The sequence below is a fragment of the Nerophis lumbriciformis genome, linkage group LG19, assembly GCF_033978685.3.
Source record: "Nerophis lumbriciformis linkage group LG19, RoL_Nlum_v2.1, whole genome shotgun sequence".
Classification (NCBI taxonomy): Eukaryota; Metazoa; Chordata; class Actinopteri; order Syngnathiformes; family Syngnathidae; genus Nerophis; species Nerophis lumbriciformis.
Window position 1 is genome coordinate 2,058,152 of NC_084566.2, and position 16,849 is coordinate 2,075,000.

General features: G+C 37.9%; 1 protein-coding gene across 1 annotated transcript in view; it reads left to right on the top strand.

The window, feature by feature from the left end:
- Nucleotides 1-972: 972 nt before the first annotated feature.
- LOC133618914 (uncharacterized) overlaps nucleotides 973-16,849 on the top strand; it is a 46,350-nt gene continuing 30,473 nt past the window's right edge. The window contains exons 1-2 of the mRNA XM_061979742.1: nucleotides 973-1,064; nucleotides 10,468-10,537. The gene's annotated coding sequence lies outside the window, so the exon portion shown is untranslated. The remainder of the gene's footprint in view (nucleotides 1,065-10,467; nucleotides 10,538-16,849) is intronic.

Consider the following 16,849-nt stretch of genomic DNA (forward strand, 5'->3'; position numbering starts at 1 on the left):
ACAACTGTGGTCCGAGCTTTCCGGAAGGCAGGATTCACAGAACAACAGCGACACTGACTCCCGATGACTTCGACGAGACGGAACCGGCCATTTTGGATACCACGCTTGCGCAACTTTTCAATTCGGACACCGAAGACGAAGAATTCGAAGGATTTACGAATGAAGAATAACTTCAGAAGGTGAGCGCTATGTTTATTTTGTGTGTTGTGACATTAACGTTCGAGCAACATTATGTTGCTATTGCTCTACACCATTTTGAATTTTACTATGTTTGTGATTGCACATTTGCGTACATTTTGGGACAGAGTTGTTAGAACGCTGGTTTTCAATATATTATTAAAGTTTGACTGAACTATCTGACTGTTTTTTTGACATTCACTTTAGCGCAGCGTTTTTTTGACATTCACTTTAGCGCAGCGTTTTTTTGACATTCACTTTAGCGCAGCGTAGGCGCGGCTTATAGTCCGGGGCGGCTTATTGGTGGACAAAATTATGAAATATGTAATTCATAGAAGGTGCGGCTAATAATCCGGTGCGCCTTATAGTGCGGAAAATACGGTACGTCCTTTGAATGGCTTAGTCTATAGCGCATTTGTAAAAAGTACATAACTTGAAACATATATGTAACCGTTGTGATTCGTCTATAATAACCACAGTGCTGATTGAGATGACACATGTTGTTAACATTTGAAATGTTTGTGTGTGAAAGTGCCACAGAGACAGTCTATTGTCTGCAGACATCTGCAGGCATGCTAACGTAGAGTGTCCTCCTTCTCTCCCCGCCCTCTTTCTCCTGAATAATGAGGGTTAGCCCCGCCCACTTGGTCGCCGCTGTCCAATGGCAGACGCGCATCCTGTCAAGCTATGTCGCCTGCAGCCAATCACGCTCCTCCCGGTGATCCGTGCGAACCGGATGCCCCTCCCTCTTTTCTCTAGCTGCCGAAACAGACGTCAGGAGTGGATTTTCGGGCACCGGCGCTCATTCGGTGTGGAGTTGCTCCGGGACCGGACGGAGGGGGAGTGAGAATAGTCACCGGTGGACATCTGCTTGTTGGACCACCGGCGTGAGTATGCGTGGACATTTAAAATGTGGGGAAACTGTAACGGAATGTGTGGATATAGTTTAAAAAAAAAAAAAAAAATTCATAACAACTGCGTGACCCTTTAGAAACTCCAACTTATCTAGTGTTTCTTTTAAGAGGCGTCCACGAGTGACCTAATTCATTGATAACGTAAAGTTTCTGCGAACCGTTTTAACTTGCAATCCGCTAGACCAAAGGGGACAAGCGGTAGAAAATGGATGTGCGCAAACAATGGTGGCTATTATTTTTGCAGCTTGAACAATGCGCACCGGCTTTGTGTGGGCCATCTGTCATTGTATCGACATTACACAGCAGCACCTCCTTCTCCTCAGGGGGGAAATCATACATACACACACACATACATATAAACATACACACATACATATATACACACACACACACACACACGCACACACACACACACACACACACACACACACACACACACACACACACACACACACACACACACACACACACACACACAGGCACCTGAAGAGCAGACAGCCATCATTCAGAGCCACCACCCCGTCCACGACCACGCCATGACGCATGGTGTGTGTGTTTAACCCAGGAAAAAAAAACACACACTGCTGCTATTCCTCATTTATGCCTTTTAAACGCCTCTGCAAAAAGAAAATAGACGTAACAAAGTGTGGTCCTTTTGCGCATGTGAATGTCTCACATGGCTCGACTGCCATTTTCAGGGCGTCCACTCTTTGGAAGATCATCTTCAGTAGAAACCGCTTCCCTTTTTTTGGGGAGGGTTGACAATGATATGCTGCTTTTTCCTGCAAGCACGTCTCTCAGCACTAATGTGGCGTACGGTTAATGAGGCCGTCTCCGTAAATTATTCTGCCATCTGGAATATAGTAGGACTAGACCACGGGTGTCAAACTCAAGGCCCGGGGGCCCGATATGGCCCGCCACGTCATTTAATCTGGCCCGCAAACACCTGGAAATGATATGTGTCAATAAAGTACCTCATATTTTCTCACTTAATGTAATTGATTTTTTTTCAATTTCACAAAATTGCATGCCTTTTAAACTTGAATAGTCTCCAATATTGCAACAAATATTACAGTATATTTCCAAACATGTTTTTGTTTAAAAAAAATACTTAACTTTACAGCAAACTACCCATCAAATTAATAAAAATGACAATACATTTTAGTTCTTCTTTACAGCATATTACTGTAAATAGTATATTGCTACTTATATTGCTACTATGGTACATTTTTAGTCTACTTTATACCTGCATTGTCCTTTCCGTCCTCCATCCTCACCCTTTCCATCCTTTGTAACTGAGCTACTGTGTGGAACAATTTCCCTTGTGGATCAATAAAGTTTGTCCAAGTCTGAGTCTAAATCGAAAAAAACTACTCCTAGTTTTTGCGTGAACATTCTGTTGGCAGAGATTTTTTGTTAAAATAAAGCCAATAATGCAATTTTTTGGGGATCCCCTTTACATTTTGGTACCGGTACCAAAATATTGGTTTTGGAACAACACTACAACAGGGGCAACATCATGAAAAGGATACAAAATGGATTAAGAATGATAGTTAAAAGGTGCATTAACTAAAAGCTTTACTAAACAGAGAAGTTTTCAAATGCTTCTTAAAAGTGTCAAGATCACGGAAGGACTGGTGCAGGTTGTTCCAGAGCACAGGTGTCAAACTCAAGGCCCGGGGGCCAGATCTGGCCCGCCACATCATTTTATCTGGCCTGCAAACACCTGGAAATGATATGTGTCAACAAAGTACTTCATATTTTCTTGCTAAATGTAATAGATTTTTTTTCATTTTGACAGAAAAAATATATGTACTGCTTGAAATTGCACCAAATATTACAGTATATTATCATACTTTCCAAACATGTTTTTGTCTAAATAAAAATACTTAACTTTACAGCAAACTATCCGTCAAATTAATAAAAATGACAAAAAATGTAACGTTGTTCTTTACAGCATATTACTGTGAATTGAAAAAAAACTACTACTGTTTTTTGCGTCAAAATTCTGTTGACTGAGCTGCCAGTTTTTGACTGTAAAATCTAGGGTTGTTGTTTTTAACGGTGTACTACTGTAAATGGAAAGATGCTAGATTTGTTTTTACGGTAGAAAAACTGGCAGAGAATAAAAAAGGAACTTGTACTGTTTTTCCATGAACAATATAATGTTGTAAAAACAATGTAAATTTAACACAAAAAATCTGGCAACCCTGGCCAACTTTTTCCGTAAAAAAACCCCCAAAAACAGTGGTACTGTTTTTCCATTTACCGTAAAACACAATTTTACAGTAAAATGTTGTAAATGTAAAGTTTTTACTGTAAAATCGACAGTCTACTTAACACAATTATATTATATTGGCAAATTCATTCATTATTCACTGTTACAAGCGGCCCTCTGATGACAGCCATAACTGCCATGTGGCCCTCAATGAAAACCACTTTGACATCCCTGGTGTAGACGCTTAGTGCAGTCATTTAGTCCAAAGATGTCAAACTCAAGGCCCGGGGGCCAGATGTGGCCCGCCACTTCATTTTATTTGGCCCCTCGAAAGCCTGGAAATAATATGTATCAATAAAGTACTGTAACTTTTCTTACTAAATATATTCTTTCTTTTTATTTTGGGAGAAAAAAAATATATGTACTCCATGTAACCGCAAATTATATTAACTTAAATATTGTCTAATTATGCAAAATTATATTATCAAACATTCAAACCATTTTTTAATTAGAAATAAATACTAATAATAATGATTTCAAAGCAAGTTATCCATCAAATTTTGCAATGTAAAAGTAGCAATAGATTTCATGGAAAAATTGTGAAATTTACTGTGGTTTTTACAGCATTTTTCTCTAAATGAAAAAAAAAAACAGTACTTTTTTTACTGTAATAAACTGTGGTGCCGTTTTGGCATTACACCGAAAAATCTACACTTGTTGATTTGTGGTGAGAACCAAAAAACAAACTGGCAGCTCAGGTGACAAAATTTTACTGTAAAATTGCAGTGTTTTTTATTTACAGTAAAAAAATAAATGTACATTTTACAGTAAAATTATGGCAACTGAGCTGCCTTTTTTTTTTTTTTTTTTTTACCATAAAAACAGCAGAACTGTTTTTCCATTTACAATAATATAAACTACATTTTGAGGTGAAATGATTGCAACTTACCATATTTTTTTACATTTTATTTTTTAAGAATGTAATAATAGTATTCACTGTTACAAGCGGCCCTCTGATGGCAGCCATAACTGCCATGTGGCCCTCAATGAAAACGAGATTGACACGCCTGGTCTAGATGCTTATTGCAGCGTTGCATTAAACAAGGCTTTGAACGCAACGTGATTTAAAGACATGGAAAAGTGTGTTGCCTTTAATGAGAAACTCTCCACTTTATGCTGATAAGTTGGAGTGTTTTAGGCTGATTAAATACAGTAGAAGCTCTTAAAGATGGTTGTTTTATCTCATGCAGTGCATTCATTTAGTCAAACCTTGCCATAATAAAAACAAACCTTTATTAACTCTGCCGGCGATGTTTTCAGTAGCATTTTACCATTCTTAACGGTCATGCAAGTGTAAGAAAAAGTCAAAACTAAAATTAAACCATTTTAGTCCTGCAGTTGGAGAAAATCTCGACCATTGAATGCGATGGAATGTCTTAAGTCAACCTGCTTGACTTTTCCCAAAACAATTAGAAATAATCAAGTCAGTCAAGGGAATTATTATTATTATTATTATTATGACCCAGAGTCTGTTTCCATGACAACATCATTACGAATGTGGCATGCAACGTTTTTAAGTAATTTCACAAATGCCATGCAAGTGTAAGACGAATACTAAATAAAACAAAAGTAAAACTACTTTGGAAGACGGAAGGGATTTGCAGTGCAATTCTGTCCCCTGGTGGCGTTTTTTTAGGTACTGCTTGAATGAATAAGTGTTGTGGTCGGTATATTGCATGCGTTTATGTTATGATTAGTGTTGTCAAACAATACATTTTATTTAATCGGATTAATCACACTTTTGAATTTGAAATAATCTTGATTAATTACAGGTTATTACTCGCTTGCATAATTTAAATGTACTTAAAAAAGCAGCCTAGTATTTGGACACAAATGCAGTTTTATTGTCAGAATGTCATACAGGAATATTATTTTTTACTTGTTACTTGAATGCACATATTTTATTTGCTCCAAACTTGGTAATAGTTTTATCTCAAGTCCGGTCAAGGTGTATTTTGGAGTGAAATGAACCAGCGAGCACACCAGTCGGAGTCTCCTCACTCATCTTTGCATGGATGTATGCACTCGTGCTGCCTTTCAGGTAAACATCTGGGTAAAATGCGTGATTAATCTGTATTTTTACATGACTAATACGATAATGTTTTGTGATTAAACACATGAGTTAACTCGCTATTTTTGTCAACCCTAGTTATAATGTGTTAAAGATGCATGTCATTGAAATCTAGTTCATGGTATGATTATATTAATGATACATTTTATACATCGTAAAACATATATTAATGATAAATTATTTTTTTTTTTTTTACATTTTTAAAATTATATTCAGTCCAACAAAATAACACAATTCCAATTCCAAACCAATCCCAGCCCATAAACATTCCGAATAGCAACCAACAGAGCGATTGAGAAGACACAAACATGGCACACAAAAAAAGGATGATTTCAACAACAGTATCAATATTAATAAGAATTCCAACAATGATTAAATTCAAATATTAGAGTAGCTTTCCAACAGTATGTTGCATTCCATTTTTTGGTTTTATGGTTATCGTCACACTTTTTCCTATTTGCCTTCTGTGGAGGCAAAACTCACTTTCGGAGTTCATCCTGCAAAACTGGCTGAAGATGATGGTTTTGTTCCACTAAACTAGGCGTGTCAAAGTGGTTTTCATTCATTTTGCAGGCCACATTGCAGTTTTGGCCGCACTCCGAGAGCCGCTTGTAACAGTGAATAATATACAGTATAAATATAAATGTGTATGTATAAAATGTGTATAATTGTCTTTTTTTACATACGCTGTACATAACCAAATCTTTACTGTGTAAAACTGGCAGCTCAGTCGCCACAGTTTTACTGCAATATTTGCAGGTTGTTTTTTTTTGCAGCATATAAAATAAAAAAAATAAAAACATGGAATTAAATTAAATGGAATGGAAAAATGGTACCACTGTTTTTTTTTAATGTAAAAATTCATGCAAGTTTTTTGTACTGTTAAATCTATGGTTGTTGTGTTTTATAGTGTATTATTACTCTACATTGAAAGTGGATTTTACTGTAAAAAAATGTACTGTAAAATTGTGTTTGATTACTTGAAGTCAAGCAAATACTTAACTATTTATCTTTATTTGAACAATAACATTGTTTTGAAATGTATGATGATATATTTTGTTTTACTATTAAAGATGATTAAAGTGTAAATATATGTAATTGTACGCAGTACATTTATTTTTGTAATACATTTATTAAGAAAAGATAAGGTACTTTATTTACACCTATTATTTCCACGCTTTCGGGGGCCACAAAAATTGATGTGGCGGGCCAGATTTGACCCCCGGGCCTTAAGTTTGGAACATGTGGACTAAAGTGTTCCACTAAAGAAGGATGCACATGGATGGGAGACTTGGGGGCGGAGTACATTCCACATCTGTTTCATCCAGTCTGAGGTCGCGGGCGGATGTTCAGTCCAGTTCAGTTCAGTTTCAGTTTATTTGGAACATGCATATGATACTATCACATATTTCCAGTTGTTTCATTACAACAGTCCGAAAAGGAGTGGGAGCTTATTTAATCCTACCCCTTTTCATACCATAGCAATTTTATCCCATGTCCTTGTTCTCTGTAACAGAATAGTGAATAAATAAATAATAGATAAGTAATATACCACAGTAAGTAAACAAATATTAAATACATAAATAATCTTTATCTAAAAAAAAAAAAGGGTTCAAGATGTTCATCATAATTATTGTTCTGTGTACTTTGTGAGCACTTGTAGTTTGTAAACTGAATCATATTGGTGCTTTGTTGGATTTATTTGCTTAATCCATTCCATCATTTAATTCCACATATGTATATGCTAAAGGTTTTAAGTGTTGTACGAGCGTACACATGTTTTAAATTAGATTTTCCTCTAAGGTTATATTTATCCTCTTTTGTTGAGAATAATTGTTGAACATTCTTGGCTAGCAGGTTATAGTTTGCTTTTTACATCATTCAAATCGTTGAATTTCAATATTTGTGATTCAATAAATGAAGGGTTTGTATGTATTATTCTAATTCACTGGTCCCCAAACTACGGCCGGATACGGCCTGCCAGCGTCCAAAATCCGGCCCACAGGTAGCAGGTAGTCTCGACTAAAAAAAAAAGTTTATTTATTTATTAACTTTTTTTAAACTATTTTTTTATTATAATTTTTTCAATCTGTCCTTTTTGCCCATCCATGAATCCATTTATTATCGCTTGTTACTCTCGGGGTCTCCTAAACGCTCTGGCAAATCATATTTGAAGTAATTACGTACGTACGTCACACATGCTTTAGCTTTAGGTGTTGTTAGCTAATAATAGCAATTTGGATAGCCTACGTTAGCTGTCATTGAGTGTATATTCTATCACAGGGGTCCCCAAACTACGGCCCGCAGGCCAGACCTTGCCCGCCAGCGTCCAAAATCCGGCCCACGGGTAGTTCCAAGTAAAAAAAAAAGTATATACCGTATTTTCCGCACTATAAGGCGCACCGGATTATTAGCCGCACCTTCAATGAATTACATATTTCATAACTTTGTCCACCAATAAGCCGCCCCGGATTATAAGCCGCGCCTACGCTGCGCTAAAGGGAATGTCAAAAAAACAGTCAGATAGTTCAGTCAAACTTTAATAATATATTGAAAACCAGCGTTCTAACAACTCTGTCCCAAAATGTACGCAAATGTGCAATCACAAACATAGTAAAATTCAAAATGGTGTAGAGCAATAGCAACATAATGTTGCTCGAACGTTAATGTCACAACACACAAAATAAACATAGCGCTCACCTTCTGAAGTTATTCTTCATTCGTAAATCCTTCGAATTCTTCGTCTTCGGTGTCCGAATTGAAAAGTTGCGCAAGCGTGGTATCCAAAATGGCCGGTTCCGTCTCGTCGAAGTCATCGGAGTCAGTGTCGCTGTTGTTCTGTGAATCCTGCCTTCCGGAAAGCTCGGACCACAGTTGTGACCGAAATATCTGCCCAGGCATTTACGATCCACTGGCAAATGTTGGCGTATGTCGTCCGGCGCTGTCTGCCCGTCTTAGTGAAGGTGTGTTCGCCTTCGGAGCTGTGTGAAAAAAGCCACCCGGCCTCTTCGCGTAAACTTCCCTTAACCACTCGCTCATCTTTTCTTCATCCATCCATCCCTTCGAGTTAGCTTTTATGATGACGCCGGCTGGAAAGGTCTCTTTTGGCAAGGTCTTCCTTTTGAATATCACCATGGGTGGAAGTTAGCATGGCAAGCTAGAACCACAGTGAAGGATGACTTCTCATTCCCTGTGGTGCGAATATTCACCGTACGTGCTCCCGTTCCACAGTGCGGTTCACAGGAATATCAGTTGCTGTGAAATACGGTAGTAATCCGTGTGCGGATGGAGAGATTGCGTCTTTTTATGAACCGGATCCTTGTCGCTTAGTAGGAGCCATTTTGTGGTCTTTACAGATGTAAACAGGAAATGAAACGTACGGTGATATCCGCGCGTTTTTTCTTCTTCTTCCGGGGGCGGGTGGTTGCTTACAGTAGAAGAAGAAGCGCTTCCTGTTCTATGGGGGCGGGTGCTTACCTTGGCGGTTGCTTGCGTAGAAGAAGAAGCGCTTCCTGTTCTACCGGGAAAAAAGATGGCGGCTGTTTACCGAAGTTGCGAGATCGAAACTTTATGAAAATGAATCGTAATAAAGCGCACCGGGTTATAAGGCGCACTGTCAGCTTTTGAGAAAATGTGTGGTTTTTAGGTGCGCCTTATAGTGCGGAAAATACGGTATATATATATATATATATATATATATATATATATATATATATATATATATATATATATATATATATATATATATATATATATGTATCTATTTATTTCTTTATTTTTTATTTCTTTATTTTTTTAAATCTCTCCTTTCTAGTCCATCCATCAATCCATTTTCTACCGCTGGTTACTCTCGGGGTCTTCTAACCGCTCTGGCAAATCATATTTTCTAAAAAATGCATTTTACCATCGATAACGTGACGTCATCACGCTTTCAGTCAATTAGTACACGAGGGAAAAAAATGGCGAAATCATTGGGGAAAAGTAAAATAGACTCAGAGTGTATAGTTTTTAAATATCAGTGGACATGACTTTTTTTTTCAGTGTAAGGAAAAAGCAATTTATATATATATACTGTATATATATATATATATACGCATTAGGTCAGGAAAAAAAACACAGACGCTATTTCATCCCTACAAGCCTGCTCTTCAGGGGATTTAGTAGGGATGAAATAGCCTGTCTTTTTCCCTGACCTTATGTATAGTCCGCTCTACCCCGGTATTAAGCACTGTATAACGGATAAACCACAGAAACTATATATATATATATATATATATATATATATATATATATATATATATATATATATATATATATATATATATATATATATATATATATATATATATATATATATATATATATATATATTTATGGTACCCTATATACACAGACACTTCAATAAAATCCCCTGAAGAGCAGGCAAACCTGCGAAACAGGCTTGTAGGGATGAAATAGCCTCTGTGTTTTTCCCTTACCTAAAGTATATATATATATATATATATATATATATATATATATATATGCATACATATATGTATGTATAGCCCAGCCCCTGGCCAAATTTGTTTAATCCAATGCGACCATTGGGTCAGAAAGTTTGGGGACCCCTGTTCCAATTGATCTTTTTTGTAACACGGTTAGTGAATGAAGCACACATTTGTAGTTGTTTAGTTCTTCTGTCTCCTGCTGCAACACTGATGCGAACTCCCATTAGCACTTGTGAAGCGTTCCATCCGACTGAGAGGCACTGAGGCGCGTCTTTTTCCCCAAACCTTCCTGCAGCTCCGTCTGGTGAAACTCTAATGTCGTTATCATCAGGGAGTCCGACCGCACATCACACGACTCCCAGCAGATCCACTTCCTGCCGCCATCAACTGTTGGGCATTGACTGAGAGGAAGAGAAGTGTGTTAACTTTGGTCGTCTCAACTCGTGAAATCCTAAATCAGTCGACTGGAAGACACGGAAAGCAAACACGCCCAGAGGGAGTAGATCTCAAAGCAATGTGTTTCTGTTTCACTTGCAGGCTTCCTCCATGGACTCAAAGCTGCGGGCGTGTGGGCGGAGCCACGATAGCATGTCGGCGGGCCTTGCAGGTAAATGGCGTGAAGCGGTCAATGAGTTCACAGACTTGTGTCCATATGTGTGTTTAGAGCACAGCTGGGCAAATATTTTGACTCGGGGGCCACATTGAGAGAAAAAAATGTGTCTGGGGGGCCAATGTGTATGTGTGTATAAATGATATATATACACGTTTAGCTGTAAAAGTCTGCTGTACAGTATGTGTGTTTGGGTCCCTTTTTTTCAGGAACACTAATGAAAGAAATAATGTTCGATAGAGTTCTAAAAAAGTTATGACAGACCACGGAATGGAATTTTACAGTTTTTTACTTAAAGAGACACCCAAAATGTACATGTAAATAAAGAAAGTGGGATTTACAATATTAACATTGAACAATAAAACACTGAATATTAACAACATATGAACATCTTTTCCTTCTCAGAGCAACTCCTCGATAGTTGTGTATCTTTTACAATCAAGCAAAACACAACAAAAATGTAAAAAAAACAGCAAAATATGAATGCAAAGTGTAATAAACACCTAAAATATGATATATTATCACGTAAAAATCTGCTTCCACATCTGTTTCTGACACACGCATTTGGGGCAGGCTGCTCTGAAAACAAACCCCGCCCACTCTGCTTTGTTCCTGGTCTGAGCTGCTGTGACGTAGATTACCGTAATAACTCCTATAAAACCCAAAAGCGCAGATTCCAACCATTGAAATACTTTCTATAGTTCAAGACTTACAGTCTTTTAAAAACAGCACTGCACATCATAATGGCGGCGACAGTTTTAATGTTAAAGGTCTTAAAAATGATGTAGAACGTCCAGCGGGCCGGATTGAAAATCATAACGGGCCTCATGTGGCTTGCAGGCCGTATTTTGCCCAGGTCTGGTTTAGAGCGTCGCTGTGTAAATGGAAAGGTTACGTCAGAGGTGTTAAAGTCGTTTACACTGAGGGCCACATCGCAGTTATGTTTGGCCCCAGAGGGCCGCTTTTAACAGTGAATATTATTGTTACACTATTTTTTAAGCATTTTATCAGTGGAATTTTTAAAAACTAAAATGTACAAAAATGATGGTAAGTTGCAATAATTTCACCTCAAAATGTAGTGTATATTACTGTAAATGGAAAAACAGTACTGCTGTTTGTATGGTAAAAAACAAAAGGCAGCTCAGTTGCCAAAATTTTACTGTAAAATGTACATTTGTTTTTTTACTCTGAATAAAAAAAACTACAATCTTTCAGTAAAATTTTGGCACCTGAGCTGCCAGGTTTTTTTGTGTTTTTTTTTTACCGAAAATCAACAACTGTAGATTTTTTTGGTGTATTATTATAAATGCCAAAACGGCACCACAGTTTATTACAGTAAAAAAGTATTATTCATTTTGAGAAAAATGCTGTAAAAACCACAGTAAATTTCACAATTTTACCATGAAATCTATTACTACTTTTAAATTGCACAATATGATGGATAACTTGCTTTGAAATCATTATTATTAGTATTTATTTCTATTTAAAAAATGGCTTAAATGTTTGATATTATATTTTAGTATAATTTGACAATATTTAAATGAACATAATTTGCGATTACATGGAGTACATATATTTTTCCCCCCCCAAAATAGAAAGAAAGAATACATTTAGTAAGAAAAGTTACAGTACTTTATAGATACATATTATTTCCAGGCTGGTGGTCCAAATAAAATGAAGTGGAGGGCCACATCCGCCCCCTGGGCCTTGAGTTGGACACCTGTGGGTTACTGTAGGTCAGGGGTGTCAAACTCCCACATCGCAGTAATGGGTGCTTTTCAGATGGCCGCTTTTTAAAAATGGATTTACATTATGCATGCCGGTAATAACCTGTGATTAATCATGATTCATCGAAATGCATATGCATTTGATTATTACATTTTTTTATGTATAACTTGCTTTAAAATCATTAAGGTGACAAGCAGATATTTAAGTATTTGTTTTTATCTCACAAAAATAGTTTTACAATACAGTATATAATAATATCATTGGCATGATCAGATAATATTTAAGCTTAAAATATTAGGCTCCAGCGCCCCCCGCGACCCCGAAGGGAATAAGCGGTAGAAAATGGATAGATGGATATGCATTTTTTTTGTCTGTCAAAATTGAAAAAAAAACCAATTTATTTTGTAAGAAAAAAAATAATAATTATTTACTTAGTATTTTATTGAAACCCATTTTTTTCCAGGCTTTCAAGGGCCAAATAAAATGAAGTGGCGGGCCACGAGTTTGACACCTGTGGGTTACTGTAGGTCAGGGGTGTCAAACTTGTTTTCACTGAGGCCCACAACTGGCCCTCGGGCCTTGGGTTTGACACCTGTGGGTTAGGTAATCGAGACCCCCCCCTCCCCGCATCCCACCCCCACACCCACTTTTCACCCCGCCTGAGGCGTCCACAATATACTACCCATCTCGAGGAGTGACCTCACGTCTAGCCAAAGGCTCAGGTCTGTGGGGGTCAAGCCAGGTGGCTTCCCAGGGTCTTATTGGTGCGTCCAGGATCACATGACATTTGAACCGCCGCCCCTTTTCGCTTAATTAAAATATCTCGTTTGATTCCCCCCCCCCCCCTACAATACGGGTCAGACGGTCGGGAGGAGGTCGGCGAAAACCCGTTAAAGTGGGAACATCTGCTCTGTCTTGGGTTCGCTCCTTTACCAGACGGCGAGAAGGCTTTAATCACAGCGACGGCGACGGTCCTGTCGCAACATGCTCGACCGCACGAGGAACTCCCCGTGGAAATTTTGGAATCTTTCCCATTGTTCCTGAAGGAAAAGGGGCGGGGCTTCATATGGAAGTGGGGAACGCCAGGAAATGACAGACATTCTTTGTGGACTGTTTGAAAATAAACGGGTGGCTTCTCCTGACAATTAGGCCCCAAACTTCAAAATGAGGACACAATTAAAACGTTCAGTCTTCCAGTGGAATCTTCTGTTTTCTTCCTTTTTTGTCCTTATTTTGCCTCACATAGCCCCCCCCAATGAGAAACCCCCCCGGGTTTAAACGCCAGTCTGCTGCTTGAGCTCTGCTTTATGAGGTGTGACAGAGAGGTCTGTGCAGACTGGAACGTAAAGGACTTCAACTCACTTCACCCCTATACGGGCCCTCGTATACAGGAAGTGGCGCTTTACTGCTGAGCTGGCATGGAAGTGTGTGTCTAGGGTGGGGGGTGGGCCCTAATTGCTGAGTTTCTACTTTTCGTGAAGGATGATAGACTTGAAGTCAGTAAGTAAGTACATTTTATTTATAAAGCGCTTTTCACAGATCAAATCACAAAGCGCTGCGCAAATCATAGGCGAAGTAAAACAACAATTCAATGAAAACAACAACATAAAAAGGATATAAAGGTGGTTAAAAATGATTGTTAAAAGGTGCATTAACTAAAAGCTTTACTCAAAAGAGAAGTTTTCAAATGCTTCTTAAAAGTGTCAACACAGTCAAGATCACGGAGGGACTGGTGCAAGTTGTTCCAGAGCACAGCTGTCAAACTCAAGGCCCGGGATTCAGATCTGGCCCGCGACATCATTTTATCTGGCCTGCAAACACCCGGAAATGATATGTGTCAATAAAGTACCGTGTTTTTCGGACTATAAGGCACACTTAAAATCTTTTATTTTCCTCAAAACTGCGCCTAATGTACGGAATAATTCTGGTTTTGCTTACCGAACTCGAAGCAATTTTATTTGGTACATGGTGTAATGATAAGTGTGACTAGCAGATGGCAGTCACACATAAGAGATACGTGTGGACTGCAATATGATGGCAGTCACACATAAGAGATATGTGTAATATTACTGAAGTGAGCAACACCAACATTTTGTATGTTCCATTGAAAATTGATTGTACTGTGCTTCAACATACGAGTATTATTATGGTGTGTGTATAAGGTAAGACATATTATCTGCCGTTTTGTTATGCAATATTATGCAAAACAACTTTTCTTACCTTCTGGTACCTGCTGATCTGTATTTGGGATCTGCATAAGTCCTGAAAAATTGCGTGCGTTCGCCTTTGTAGTCCTTGCCGACACCGTAGTCGATAAGCTTCTTCTTTTCTCTATCTTCTTGTTTTGGAACATTCATCCTCCACTGTTACCATATCTAATATAAAGTAGTGTAAAGTTCTTACTTATATCTGTCATTAAACTCGCCATGAAAGCACTAAAACATACCGGTGTAGTGAGTTTTATATTATTCACCCAAGGAACTTTAGTTATTAGAGAGTTCCAGTCGGACGGTTTTTCATGGGACACATTTCCGGCGTTGTTGTTTCCGGATGAGGAGATGCTGCTCCGTTATTGATTGAAGTAAAGTCTGAATGTCATTAAAACAGTTAGCTCCATCTTTTGACACTTCTTCCACTCCGGTCCTTGCACGCTACACTGCTACAACAAAGATGACGGGGAGAAGACGCTGTCGAAGGTGAGCCACGTAAATAAGACCGCCCACAAAACGGCGCATCTTGAAGCGACTGTCAGAAAGCGGCTGGAAGATGATCTGTAAAACATCATCTATGCAACATTTTGACCAAAGAACCACCATCACATGTTATGTAGACCACAAGGAAGTCTTTTACATTTAGAAAAAAAATAAAAATAATATGATAATATATATTATCATATTTTCCAAACATGATTTTGTCTAAATAAAAATACTTTACAGCAAACTACCCATCAAATGAATGAAAAATTACAGCATATTTCTGTAATTTTGCGTTAAAATTCTGTTGACTGAGCTGCCAGTTTTTGACTGTAAAATCTAGAGTTGTTGTTTTTAACGGTGTATTACTGTAAATGGAAAGACGTTTGTTCTTACGGTAGAAAAACTGGTAGCTAAATTGCCAGAATAAAAAAAATACCTTGTACTGTTTTTCCATGAACAATATAATGTTGTAAAAAAACAATGTCAATTTAACACAAAAATTCTGGCAACTAAGCTGCCAGCTTTTTTTAATTTTTTTTATTACAGTAGAATTTTGTAAATGTAAAGTTTTTACTGTAAAACCGACAGTCTACTTAAAACAATTATACTATATTGGCAAATTCATAATATTTCTGAGTTGATAAAAACAGTAAAGACGCAGATGTTGTACTTGACGTACTTCTCTCTGATGCCTGTAATAACAGCTTGTGTTCCTTTTTAGTCATATCACACTTTACTTCCTCCTCCTCTTTTTCCCCCACTGGGCCGGTGGTAGTTCCCAGGTATTTGAGCGGTGTAGCGTAGCTTGTTCAGTCCTCCGTGAGACAAAGGCAGCGTGCTTCCAGCAGGGGGATGAAAGGAAAAGGGGCCGTTCACCACTCCTGTTTACAATGGGAACCCTCCTTAGCAAGGCTGTAGAGCAAAAACCACCTTTCTCTTTTCCTTTTTTTTATTTTAACGTCGTCACGGAGAAGGGAGGCTGTCTATAAACAAGGACCGGATGTCATTTACCTTGCCCAAGCAACTTTTTCATCACAGGATAGGAGAGTTATTTGATTGATTTTAAGTGCAAAAAATGTTCAAGAACAAGCAAATTGGTTCAAGCTATGAATGGATATGATAATTGTTATATCTGTTTTTAATATTTAAAATTAATTTAATTAAATTATTCATGTAGATAAAATGCAACATTTTTAATTAATGAATGTATTAAAGGGCTGTTAAATTTTTCAAAGAAAAAAAATAAAGCAAGAACAGTATCGGCTAGAGCAGACCTGGGCAAATTAAGCTTTTCAATCTGGCCCGCCGGACATTCCCAAATATTTTTTTTAGATCTTTAAGATGGAAAGTGTAGCTGCCATTATGATGTGCACTGATGTTTTCTAATGACCGTAAGTCTTGAACTATACTAAGTATTTCAATGGTTGCAATCTGTGCTTTTGCATGATATTTTAGTGACTAGTGTTGTCCTGACACCAATATTATTTTGATACTTTTCGGTACTTTTCGATACTTTTGTAAATAAAGGGGACCAGAAAAAATTGCATTATTGGCTTTATTTTAACAAAAAATCTTCGGGTGTGGCAGACCGGTACTTTTCAGAGGCGGTATAGTACCGAATATGATTCATTAGTATCCCGGTACTATACTAATACCCATATACCGTACAACCCTACTAGTTACTATGGTAATCTACGTCACAGCAGGTCAGACGAGGCACCAAGCAGTGTGGGTGGGGAGCGTTTCCACAGAGTGTTTCCAGAGCGGCCAGCCTGAAATGTGGGTGTCAGGGACAGACGGGGAAGGAGATTTTTACAAGAAAGTTCTAAAGCTTCACATATATCAGATTGTAGATGTTTTTGTTTTTCTACCCTTCATGTTCACA